We start from the raw sequence: 10,905 nt of genomic DNA, 5'->3' as shown, positions 1-10,905 counted from the left end.
GTCTCATCATATAGCATCCTCAATAAGAGTGTCAGTTTCTTATAAGAAACTGATCAAGGGCTGGGGATGTGGTTCAAGCAGTAGTGCGCTCGCCTGGCATGCGTGCGGCCCAGGTTCGATCCTCAGCACCACATAGAAACAAAGATGTTGTGTCCGCTGAAAACTAAAAAATAAATATTAAAATATTCTCTCTCGCTCAAAAAAAGAAAAAAGAAAAAACTGATCAAAAAGCAGTGGAATAAACCTAAAAGCACTGTCAAAAAAGAAAAACCTGCTAACCAGGAATTTCACATCCAGCAAACTCTCCAATAAGGACAATATCAGATAAAGACTGAACTAATTTGTTGCTCTCAGAACTGCCTAACAAGGAAAATTATTTAAAAAAAAATTATTTAGGCTGAAAGAAGGAACTAACAGGTGGCAATTTGAATCTACATGAGGAAATTAAGTTTTGTTAATGTTGTTACTTAGATAAATATAAATATAGCCATATTCGTAACTGGTAAAAACAATACCATAAAATAATTGTAAATTATTGGACCCTTAATATATCCAGATGGAATTATGTCACATTTGTATTAGTGATGGCACGAAGGAGGCAGAGGAAGGGAGCTCTACAGGAGCCAAAAATTGATTTATTTTTTAAGCTAATGTATATATTTAATTCCTAGAGTAACCATTAAGAATGTAATTTTACCCCAAGGTTAAGAAGAATTAAAGGATGTAGCTCAGTGATAGAGCACTAGCCTGGCATGTATGAGGCCCCAAGTTTGATCCCTAACACCACACACACAAAAATATAAATGATACATTATAAAATACCAGTTAGACACAAAAGACAACAATAAGGGAAGAAAAGGGAAATAAAGATATGAGACATGTAAAACAAATAGCAAAATGCAGACATAATAAATTTAGCCTTGTAAATAAGCAAAAAGAGGCTGAAAATTAGTGGATGGAAAATTAATGAAAGGATGGAAAAAATATACCATCCAAATGGTGGTGACAAGACAGCAGGGGTGGTTATACTAATATAAGATAAAATAGCTTTTAAAAAATCACTAAAGACAAAAAGGGACATTATTTAATTGATAAAAGAGTAATCCCCTCAGTAAAATAAAAACAATTATGGATAAATATGCCCCTAACAAGACACCACATGCATGAAACAAAAATTTGGAGGTAAAAATAGTTAATAAGATTGGAGATTTCAACTCCCTATTCTCAATAATTTAAGGAAATCCAGCAAGGATATAGAAGATTTAAACATTAATTACCAACAGTTATTAAACCCTCTATTAACAGTAGAATACATATCCAACATGTAACATTCTTTAAACAATATGCTGTAGTCTATAGGTCAAAAATTTTAATGAAGACCTAAGTATATTCTCTGATCACAATTACAAATCACTAACTCCGGAAATTTGGTTAATTTAAAAAATATTTTTGAATTTCCAAAAACATTGCTAAGTGAATCAAAGAACACCATGTGAACCAAAGAAAAAAATGAACAATTGGAAAATATTTTGAATGAATATGAAAAAAAATCAGCTGATGGGAGAAGTAATGGGAAGTTGAGTTTGGAATCAAAAGACTGAGAAAATAGCTATCAGATCAGATATAAGTGATGGAAGGAATGCACAGATTCAATGTTGAAGGTCAGAGACTTGTAGAGACTCAAATTCTAGCTACTAGACTAGAAAACAGAAATTATTTGTTAACCCAGAACCAGTACTTGCTGCCGCAGTCTGGCTGGGCACAATCAGGAGCCACTTGTCAAAAGAAACTAACTTTATTTTTAGAACCACACACGCCAAACAAAACAGCCTCTCAGGAAAAATCCTCAGAGCCTCAACTGCCACCACCGGCTTTCCACAAGCCTCTCTCTCCCCCACAAGCTTCTCTCCACCTCCCACAATCCTCCTTCTCTTGAGGCTGATTGGCTGGGTCACGTGGGCGGAGCCAAAATCCCCCAATGAGCAGCTCCCTGGTCTGAAAGGGCAGGGAAACAGCCCAATGAGCATCACCGCAGAGGAGCCAATCAGCTAGATGTTGCTGGGGCCGCTGTGAGCCAATCATCAGCCGGCAGCTGGAAGTTTGCTGGGGCCCCTTCGGCTGTGGCTCTCAACAACTTGCACCATCAGGTAAGTCTGGAAACAGTGGAAGAATTGAAAATCAGTCCTGAGTTTAGTTGCAGTAGGAGATAAAGCCACCTAACGAACATGAATTGTGTTTTTCAATTTGTTAGTGGAGAACTGTGGTGGGCAGTCATTGTGCAAAAATCATTTTTAAACTTAACAGGTGAGGAAGCAAGTAAATCTCTGAAGCTTCATCCCACCAATATATGGAATGCCTTTTCAACAGGCTGGCCCTGTAACCTGTGTAAATAGACTGAGCTTAGGCCGCGGAGCCCCCTTCTCCTGACACACACACCAGAGTCTGCAGTGGGAGTGAGGTAGGGTAGAGCAAAGTGTACAACACTTCCAAAGAGTGTAGCTCCTCGGGGGCAGTGAATGCATGCACCTGCACTATGCCTCTATCAAGAGCCTCCGTCAGGCAGAGTGGTGCCTATGGAACAGTATATACCTCCACTCCTGGCCATTATTGACCACACCACCAACCCTCCATAGCCTAGCCACAGTCCCACACTCTGGCCATTAGCTGCTGTCACACGTACCCCAGCTGCAGCCCTACACCCCAGCCTCTTGCCACCACACTGCACCCTGCCAGCCCCTAGCCACCAGCTGCCACCCGACACTCCAAATGCTAGGCTACACCATACCTCTGCTGTATGCTATTTTACCCAAAGAACTGAAAACTATGAAGGTGAGCCCACATTTGTTTATATTAGAGTATGAAAAAAAGTCTCCATTTTAAATCTCAGCAAGGAGCAAATCTTGACTATTGTTGCATTAGCTGTTTTTTTGTATTTAATTTTTAAAATTTTTAAGTATTTTTTTTTTAGTTGTAATGGACATTTATTTATATGTGTTGCTGAAAATTGAACCCAGCACCTCACACATGTGAGGCAAGTGCTCTACCACAACCCTGGCCCCCCAATTTTTTTTTTAAAGAGAATTTTTAATATTTATTTTTTAGTTTTCAGCGGACACAACATCTTTCTTTGTATGTAGTGCTGAGGATTGAACCCAGGCCACACGCATGCCAGGCGAGCGCGCTACCACTTGAGCCACATCCCCAGCCCCCCCCCAAATTTTTAAAAATATTTTAGTTGTAGTTGGACACAGTACCTTTATTTATTTTTATGTGGTGCTGAGGATCGAACCCAAGGCCTCACACATGCTAGGTGAGCACTCTACCCCTGAACCCCAACCTTGGCCCCTGTTTTTTTGTATTTTGTTGTGTCTTCCCTCATTGGTTTTTTATGATTCCAACTCGTTTGATGTATTCTTTCAATTAATTGGGGTTTTCTTGCTACTTCTTTCTTTCTCATATGTATTCCCTTTCTCCCCTTTTCTGCCTCCCTTTCCTTTCTCTTCTTTTCCCTCTTCCTGCAGTATAATTTAGTATGAAGTATAGCATCATTAGTGCTCGATTTTTTTAGCATATTCTATATTTTACACCCACTTTCATAGCACATGTTGATATTTAGTTTGCTTTTAAATTACCACTGTTACTGTCAGTTACTTTCTCCTCTCAAAGTGGTGCTGGTAGTTGAAATTAGCACTTTGATTATTTTAGTATCAACACATCCAACTGGCATAATCACTGGGCTGGAGGTAATTTTAAAGAGATAAATGATCACTAGAAGACACACACACACACACACAAAAAAAAAAAAAAGTCCATCACAACAGATGTACAAATATAGGATCCCAGCAAAACAAGGAAACAAGACAAGTCACCAAAAAGTTGATAAAGTCAGACATTGAAGTGAATGAAATGCCAGAAAAATAATTCAAAAATTGTTAAAATGATCAGTAAATTAAACAAATATCTAAACAATGAATTAAGGGGGAAATATGGGTTATGAAAATGCATTTCAGTAAAGAGATTCTGAAAAAGAATTCTGCAAAGGCAAGGCACAATAAGTTAAACTCAGCTGAGAGACTCCAACAGATCAAATGGAAGAAGTTCAGAGCTTGAGTACAAGGCAGATACTCTGGAATATTCTGACAGTAGTAAAGACAAAATAAGAAACTGATCAAAATATCCAAGAACTCTGAGACATTAAAAGACTTAACAAGGTGCATAAGTACAGAGGAAGAAGCAGAGATATGGGCTAATTGCATTGATAGCCTAGTCAGTGAAATAATACTGTTAAAATATTCTGAATTTTAAGAATGAGATGGACATCCAGATACTGGGGGCATTTAGAACCCCAAACAGATAAGACCAGAAAAGAACCTGTCCACAACACACTATAATTAAAATGACAAATTTTCAGAATAAGGATACAATTTTAAAAGTCTCAAGAGAGAGAAAGGTCACATTTAGAGATAAGCCAATCAGAGAAACATTGGATTTCTCAACAGAAATCCTAAATTCCAGAAGACTTGGAACAATGTTACATCAAGACCTTAAAATAACTGCCAGCCAAGATTGCTCTATCTAGCAAAACTATTCTTCAGAATCCAAGGAGAAATAAAAACCTTCCAAGATAAGTATAAACAAAAATAACTCATGACTACTAAGGGAGAATAGCAGATGAAACTTAAAGAAATCTTACATTTTAAAAAACGTGGGGTAAAAAGAGGTTGGAAAGAATAAATCTCTTAGATGAGCAGTGAACAATGAGAATTAGAAATCAAAAATATCAGGAAATAATAAACACGTCTCTATAACACTGAATATAAATGACCTCAATTCTCCAATTAAAAGACAATAGGCAGGCAGACAGGATTAAAAAACAAGACCCAACTCTGTTCCCTTCAAGAGACACCTCATAGGCAAAGACATGTTCAGGCCAAAAGCAAAAGGATGCAAAATGATATTTGATGTAAATGGAACCTGAAAGCAAGGAAAGCACCTACTCTCATATTCAACATCCAGGTCAAAATTAATCAGAATTTACAGAATCATCACACAGTGGTATAGGGAAAAATACAACAAGAAGATAAAGTGATAGTAGATATTTATGCCCAATGTTGGTAAACTTAATTATATAAAATAAATGCTACTTGATATAAAGTCTCGGATCCTGATATGATGGTACTTTGTGATTTCAATACATGTTTTTCAGCAATAGACATGAGATCAGCAAAGACACTTTATACCTAAAAAATACTATAAATCAAATGGACTTAACAGACATCTATAGACTAATTCATCGAACAAGAGCTGAATATACTTTCTTCTCAACTATTCATGGAAATTTCTCCACAATAGGCCATGTTTTAACCTGCAAAGCAAGTCTTAGCAAATAGAAAAAAGTTTATATACTTCCTTGCATCTTATCAGATCCTACTTGAATAAAATTAGAAATCAGTAGCAAGAAAATATACAGAAGACTATATAAACAAAGAGATTGAATAACATACTTTTGAATGATGAATGGTTTTAGAAGAAATCCAGATAAATTTTTAAATTCTTAGAGTCAAACAAGAATATAAATATAATATACCAGATCTCTGGGACAGAGTAAAGGCAGTTCTGAGAAAAAAGTTTATAGCTATGAGTTCCTATATTTTAAGAAAATCTGGAAAATGCCAAATAAATTGCCTAATAATATATCTTAGGATCTTAGAAAAGCAAGAACAAACCAATTTCAAAACCAGTTAAAGGGGCCTTGGGTTGTAGCTCAGTGGCAGAGTGCTTGCCTAGCATGTGTGAGGCACTGGGTACAATCCTCAGCACCACATAATAAATTAAAAAAAACAAAAACAGTAAAAGGAAATATCAGTCAAAATTAATAAAATGTAGAATAAAAATACAAAGGATAAAGATAACAAATAATTGGTTCTTTGAAAAGATGAATGAGATTAATAAACTGTTAGCCAATGAACCAAGAGAGAAGAGATGAAAAGGGAAGTATTACCACAGATATCTCTGAAATCCAATAAATCATCAGGAATTACTTTGAAAACTTACATAGTAAAACATTAGAATATCTAGAAGAAATGGATAAATTTATAGACATGTGACCTACCCAAATTGGGGCAAGTGGATATAGAGAACCTAAACAGATCAATAACCAGCAATGAAATTGAAGCAGTAATAAAAAGCCTTCCAAGCCATGTACAGTAGCACAATCTGCAATTCCAGCAACTCAGGAGGCTGATTGCAAGTTCAAGACCAGCCTCAGCAATTTAATGAGGTTCTGACTCAAAAAAAAAAAAAATTCATTGCATCATACCCTCCATTGCATCATAGCCTCATGTTTTACACACACGCGCATGCGCACGCGCGCGCACACACACACACACACACACACACAAAACCCCACCACCACCACTCCCCAAAAAACACAATTTTCCAACAAAGAAAAGCCCAGGACCAGTTGGATTCTCAGCTGAATTCGACCTGACTTTAAAAGAAGAATTAATGCCAATAATACTCCTTAAATTACTCCATGAAATAGAATAGTGTAGAACACTTCCAAATTCATTTTAAGAAGCCAGTATCATCCCGATACTAAAACCAGAGGATACTTCAAAGAAAGAAAACTATAGACCAATATCCCTGATGAACATTGGTGCAAAAAAAAAAAAAATCCTAATAAAATATTAGCAAATAAATATTTGACAACAAAAACTATATATCATGATCAGAACAGTCCAACTAAGCCAGACAGTAGAGGTCAGGATAGTAATAACCTTTGGTATTGGTGACTTCATTATAGAATTAAAATAGATCCTGAGATCTTGGCATTATTCTATTTCTTAATCTTGCTTTAATAAGAGTGTCATGAAAATGTAATGATCTATACACTTATGCTTTGGACCATTTTTTAAAAATTCATGTTATACTGCAATAAAATGTGGAGGAAAACATAAATAAATAAGATCCTAGAGCTGTTATAAATCTCATCTGCACTAGAAGATAGAGAAAAGATTTGATAGTTTGAATCTCAGAAAAAAGGCAGATGTACAAAATAATATATTGAGAATTTAAACAGTGTTCACTACTTTCACAGTTAGGACACCAATCCAAGCCACTAGCACACCTCTTCTGAACCATTGTGATTTGCCTTCTGAAAAGTCTCTCATTCTTTGTTCTACTGAGCCAAGAATCTGATGGTAAAGATCGTTTATGTCAGGATTCAATCAGCAATAGAACCACTAGGAAGGTGATGGATGGAATGTGTGGTTTATTCTAAGGAACAGAACTTCTGCAATTATGGGAGCTGATGAAGAAGTCTATGGGATGCTGCTGCCTTTGTCTCCAATGGCCTGAGGTCACCATGAACTGCCAGCCTGTCAGTCAGGTTGAAAAACTGGACATGAAATTGGAGAAAATAAATATGAACTGGACCCCGTGTCCACCTCCGACTTCTGTCACAGGGGTGACCTGCAGAAGCCAACGGCCTGCTGTGGATGGCACATAAGCCTGCTCTAGCAGTACAAGAAGCTAAATAAGCTCTGGTAGGAGCCATAGTGATGCAGACACAACTGGGACATCATGCCAACAGCATGAGTCAGCAGATAGGCAACCCCAGGCCAAGAGTTACAGCCACACCAGGGGTCCACTCTGACCTTCAGAGCATATGGCTGCTGCTTCACTTCCAACTGCTAAATATAATACCAATGTCTCTGTGGCCTAAAACCATTCAGGAAAGACTTCTGGAAACATACTTCCAGTTCAGCCAAGTTACACAGTATAAAAGCACCAGCTATCCTTTCAAAAAATAAGTCCTATCATGTCGTCCTTCTGCTCAAAATCTGCTAATGGCTCCCTATCTGTTTTAGGGAAAAGGCCAAAATAATCATGCTATCTACAACATTTTATACAAGCTGCCACTTTTAAATCCTGGTACTTCCTTACACCTGCAGCTATACTGGTCACCTTGCTATATGACATGCACCATAAAAATTAAATAAAAAAATAAAAAAGGCTTTATTCAGTCAATTCTCTGCGTAGTCCCTCTGCCCTCTGTGTTCTAGCCAAGGGCTATGTGCATTACTGAATTCCGTCATGTCATTCTACACTCTGCTCAAATATCAGCCTCAGGAAGAGATTTCCTGCACAGAGTATTTGAAACCAACGCACCCAGGGTGCTCCTTCGTTGCACCCCATTGTTTGTCAACAGGACATTTGTCACCATCTGAAACACAGCTTCATTTAATTAGAGCAGGTAGGAACGCTAACTAGTGACTAGGTCCCAGGTCTCTTCACTCTCAAATTTCCCTTTCAGTTCAGCCCTAAGCTCCTGTTACTGATCTATCTGGTTGAGAGTCAAAGGCGTGTTCCCAAAACAAACCCTCCCCCCAGCTCTACCTGTGCATGTATGTGACACACACCAAGTGTAATTCAGGTGCCCTAGAGATGAACTGTGAGCTGAGATGTGTGCGCATCGTCTCTACAAAGTACAGCCTCCCCAGTTTCTCAGTATCAAGAGCTGCCACTGTCATCCATCCAGTGCTCAAGTGAGACGAGTCACCCTCCAATCCAGACTTCAAGCTCCGCTTCATGAGGCCATTGCCGAGGTCAGTGCATACCTCTTCCTAATAGTGTCATCTTCATGATCTTTATCATCTGCATCACAGCCATTGTCCCCCCTCACCTAATTCCAAAAATTCTCCTAATCCTTTTGCTCTTGCACTGTGAACTCAATAAACAATGGTCATTTTTAGACAAATCAGATACTTTATTAGTACCCCCTTTGATTAAAAAATATACATATATATATCCTTTTATTGCCTGTAATTACTGTTGGGATTTCTGGCACAATTTCCTAGCCCGATCTGTTCAGACCTGACAAATTATCATTGTATTCTACAACCTCAACTCATGCTAAATTCTCTTGACAGACGAGGCTCATAGGATTTCTTTTGGTCCTTGGTATGTTCTGTGGGCTTTTGTGCACATCCTCCTCAAACAGTTTGCATTAGGTGCCCACTATGACTGGCTACTCCTCCATGATATCCAGGAAGCTCCCTACACTGCCGATACAAAGAAAATTACAACAAATGTAGTTTAAAGGTCTTATTTGGCATTTATTTGTGGTTCTAGACTCAACACCTCATTCCATAAAGTAGAATGAGTGTTCTGATACACTGAACTCCCCTGCTCAGCTCAGGGGTTGGCTTTATAAACAACAGAGCATAGAGGAAAGCCGAGACAGAACAAAAAGGGGATTGGTTCTTTCAGTTGCTTTTCTTCTAAAGGTCAGACTACAAGTCTTATCATGCCTACTAAAGTGAGTGTCTGGGAATTTTGCTATTATCTCTCACTCTCCCAATTTCTTGAAGGGTCAGATAAACAACTTCTCTTTGGCTTCATGATGTGGCACTTCAGTGCGAGTAATTCTGTTTTGGTTTGGTCTGTTGGGCCTAGTGTTAGAGCTTAGTCTAAATCAACAGCTTCCTGAACATTTAACAAAATGAGATCCTTAGTTCAACCACCTGTGCAAGTATAGACATTTGAAGCAGACCAGGTACCCCCACCCCAAAGACCCTTGCCACAATTAAGTTTCACATCAGAAATTTTTTTTTCTTTACAAAAAATATGCAGAAAGCCCACTGGCATTCTGTTGAGAGTATTGTGGTTTGTGAAAGAGATGGAAAATGGCAAACCCCAAAATAGTGTGGTCTGGGAAGAGGGAGTGAGGAAGAAGGCCAAACACTGATAACATTGATCCTTCACCAGTACACCCCTTACAAGTGACAAAGAATCCCTGGGGAGGAGATAGCCATCAAGCCTAAAGTGACAGTCTCTGCCAAAGCATTAATCCTTTCTCATATAAATCCCTTCCCAGTGACAGCACAACGGGACCCTAAAGGGAAAAAGATAAGCACTGAATTGAATGCTGACCCCCAGGCCCTCAGACCCTCCATTCTTCCCCAAATAAAAACATCACCCAATAAAAACAAATTTCAAATTCTCACAGCCCGTTTCCTAAGTGCCCAAACTGACATGCTCTGTCAATAATTAAGTCACCTCTCAGTGGAGCATTTACAAGCACAGATTCCTCCTTTGGCCAGTGGCTCATTTTCCATCAGAAAAGCGGGTCCACCAGATGCACGACTCCACCACGGAGTAAAGACTGTGCTGATCTGTGAAGTCAGCACAAAATGACAGAGCTGGGTGCAAACAGTTTGAAGTTGCTTCTTCCTTGTAAACAACAGTTTGCATACAAAAGGTGTGATAGAGTCTGCCGTCAAGCTTGTTGTGCAAAAAGATACAAGATTTTACCAAGAAAACCTCTGTCTGGCCTCCTTCTCTCATGTAACCATCCCATTGAATATAAATCTAAAAGAATTTCCAGACTCAGGGTCCAGAGATTTGTAGGCATTAGACCCTCTGGACCACTGCAGCTTAAATAAACCCACTTCCTGAATTTTTTTCAGGTGTCCAGCCTCCTTTGTCCTCAATCATTATTCCCATCGCCCCTTCTTTCACGTCTGGATTTTCCAGACTTCATTGTGGCAGACACCGTCCCTGTTCACCACTGCACACAAAACAGCATGATACAGCAAGGGTGAACGGATGAGGGAATATTGATGCTGCCATCAGTACTTGATGAAGTCCAGACACTTCCTCAGCAGGAGGAGCAGAGCTTGAAGATGTGAGTGTAATTTCTTAAGAGCAAAAAGGGACTGAAGGATGGAAAGCTAGATGCTACAATCACAGTGGTGTTTGCCAGCCACGACTGTGGATTGTTGACATAAAAAGCATAAATTTCAAAAGCAGCAGAGGGAATAAAATAAGACAAAAGTGCTCACAAGTGTCAGGATGGATTTTATGGCCCTGGTCTCTGGGGATATTTGGGGAGATTGTCCA

The 10,905-nt window shown here is 38.7% G+C and overlaps 1 protein-coding gene across 1 annotated transcript in view; it reads left to right on the top strand.

Moving 5' to 3' along the window:
• The window catches only part of Znf546 (zinc finger protein 546), a 73,654-nt gene that overhangs the window by 27,211 nt on the left and 35,538 nt on the right, over positions 1-10,905 (top strand). The window lies entirely within an intron of this gene.

Source organism: Marmota marmota, unplaced genomic scaffold (assembly GCF_001458135.2).
Source record: "Marmota marmota marmota unplaced genomic scaffold, marMar, whole genome shotgun sequence".
NCBI classification, from domain to species: Eukaryota; Metazoa; Chordata; class Mammalia; order Rodentia; family Sciuridae; genus Marmota; species Marmota marmota.
The sequence above is the reverse complement of the archived record's forward strand: the minus strand, read 5'-3'. Positions and strand labels throughout refer to the sequence as shown.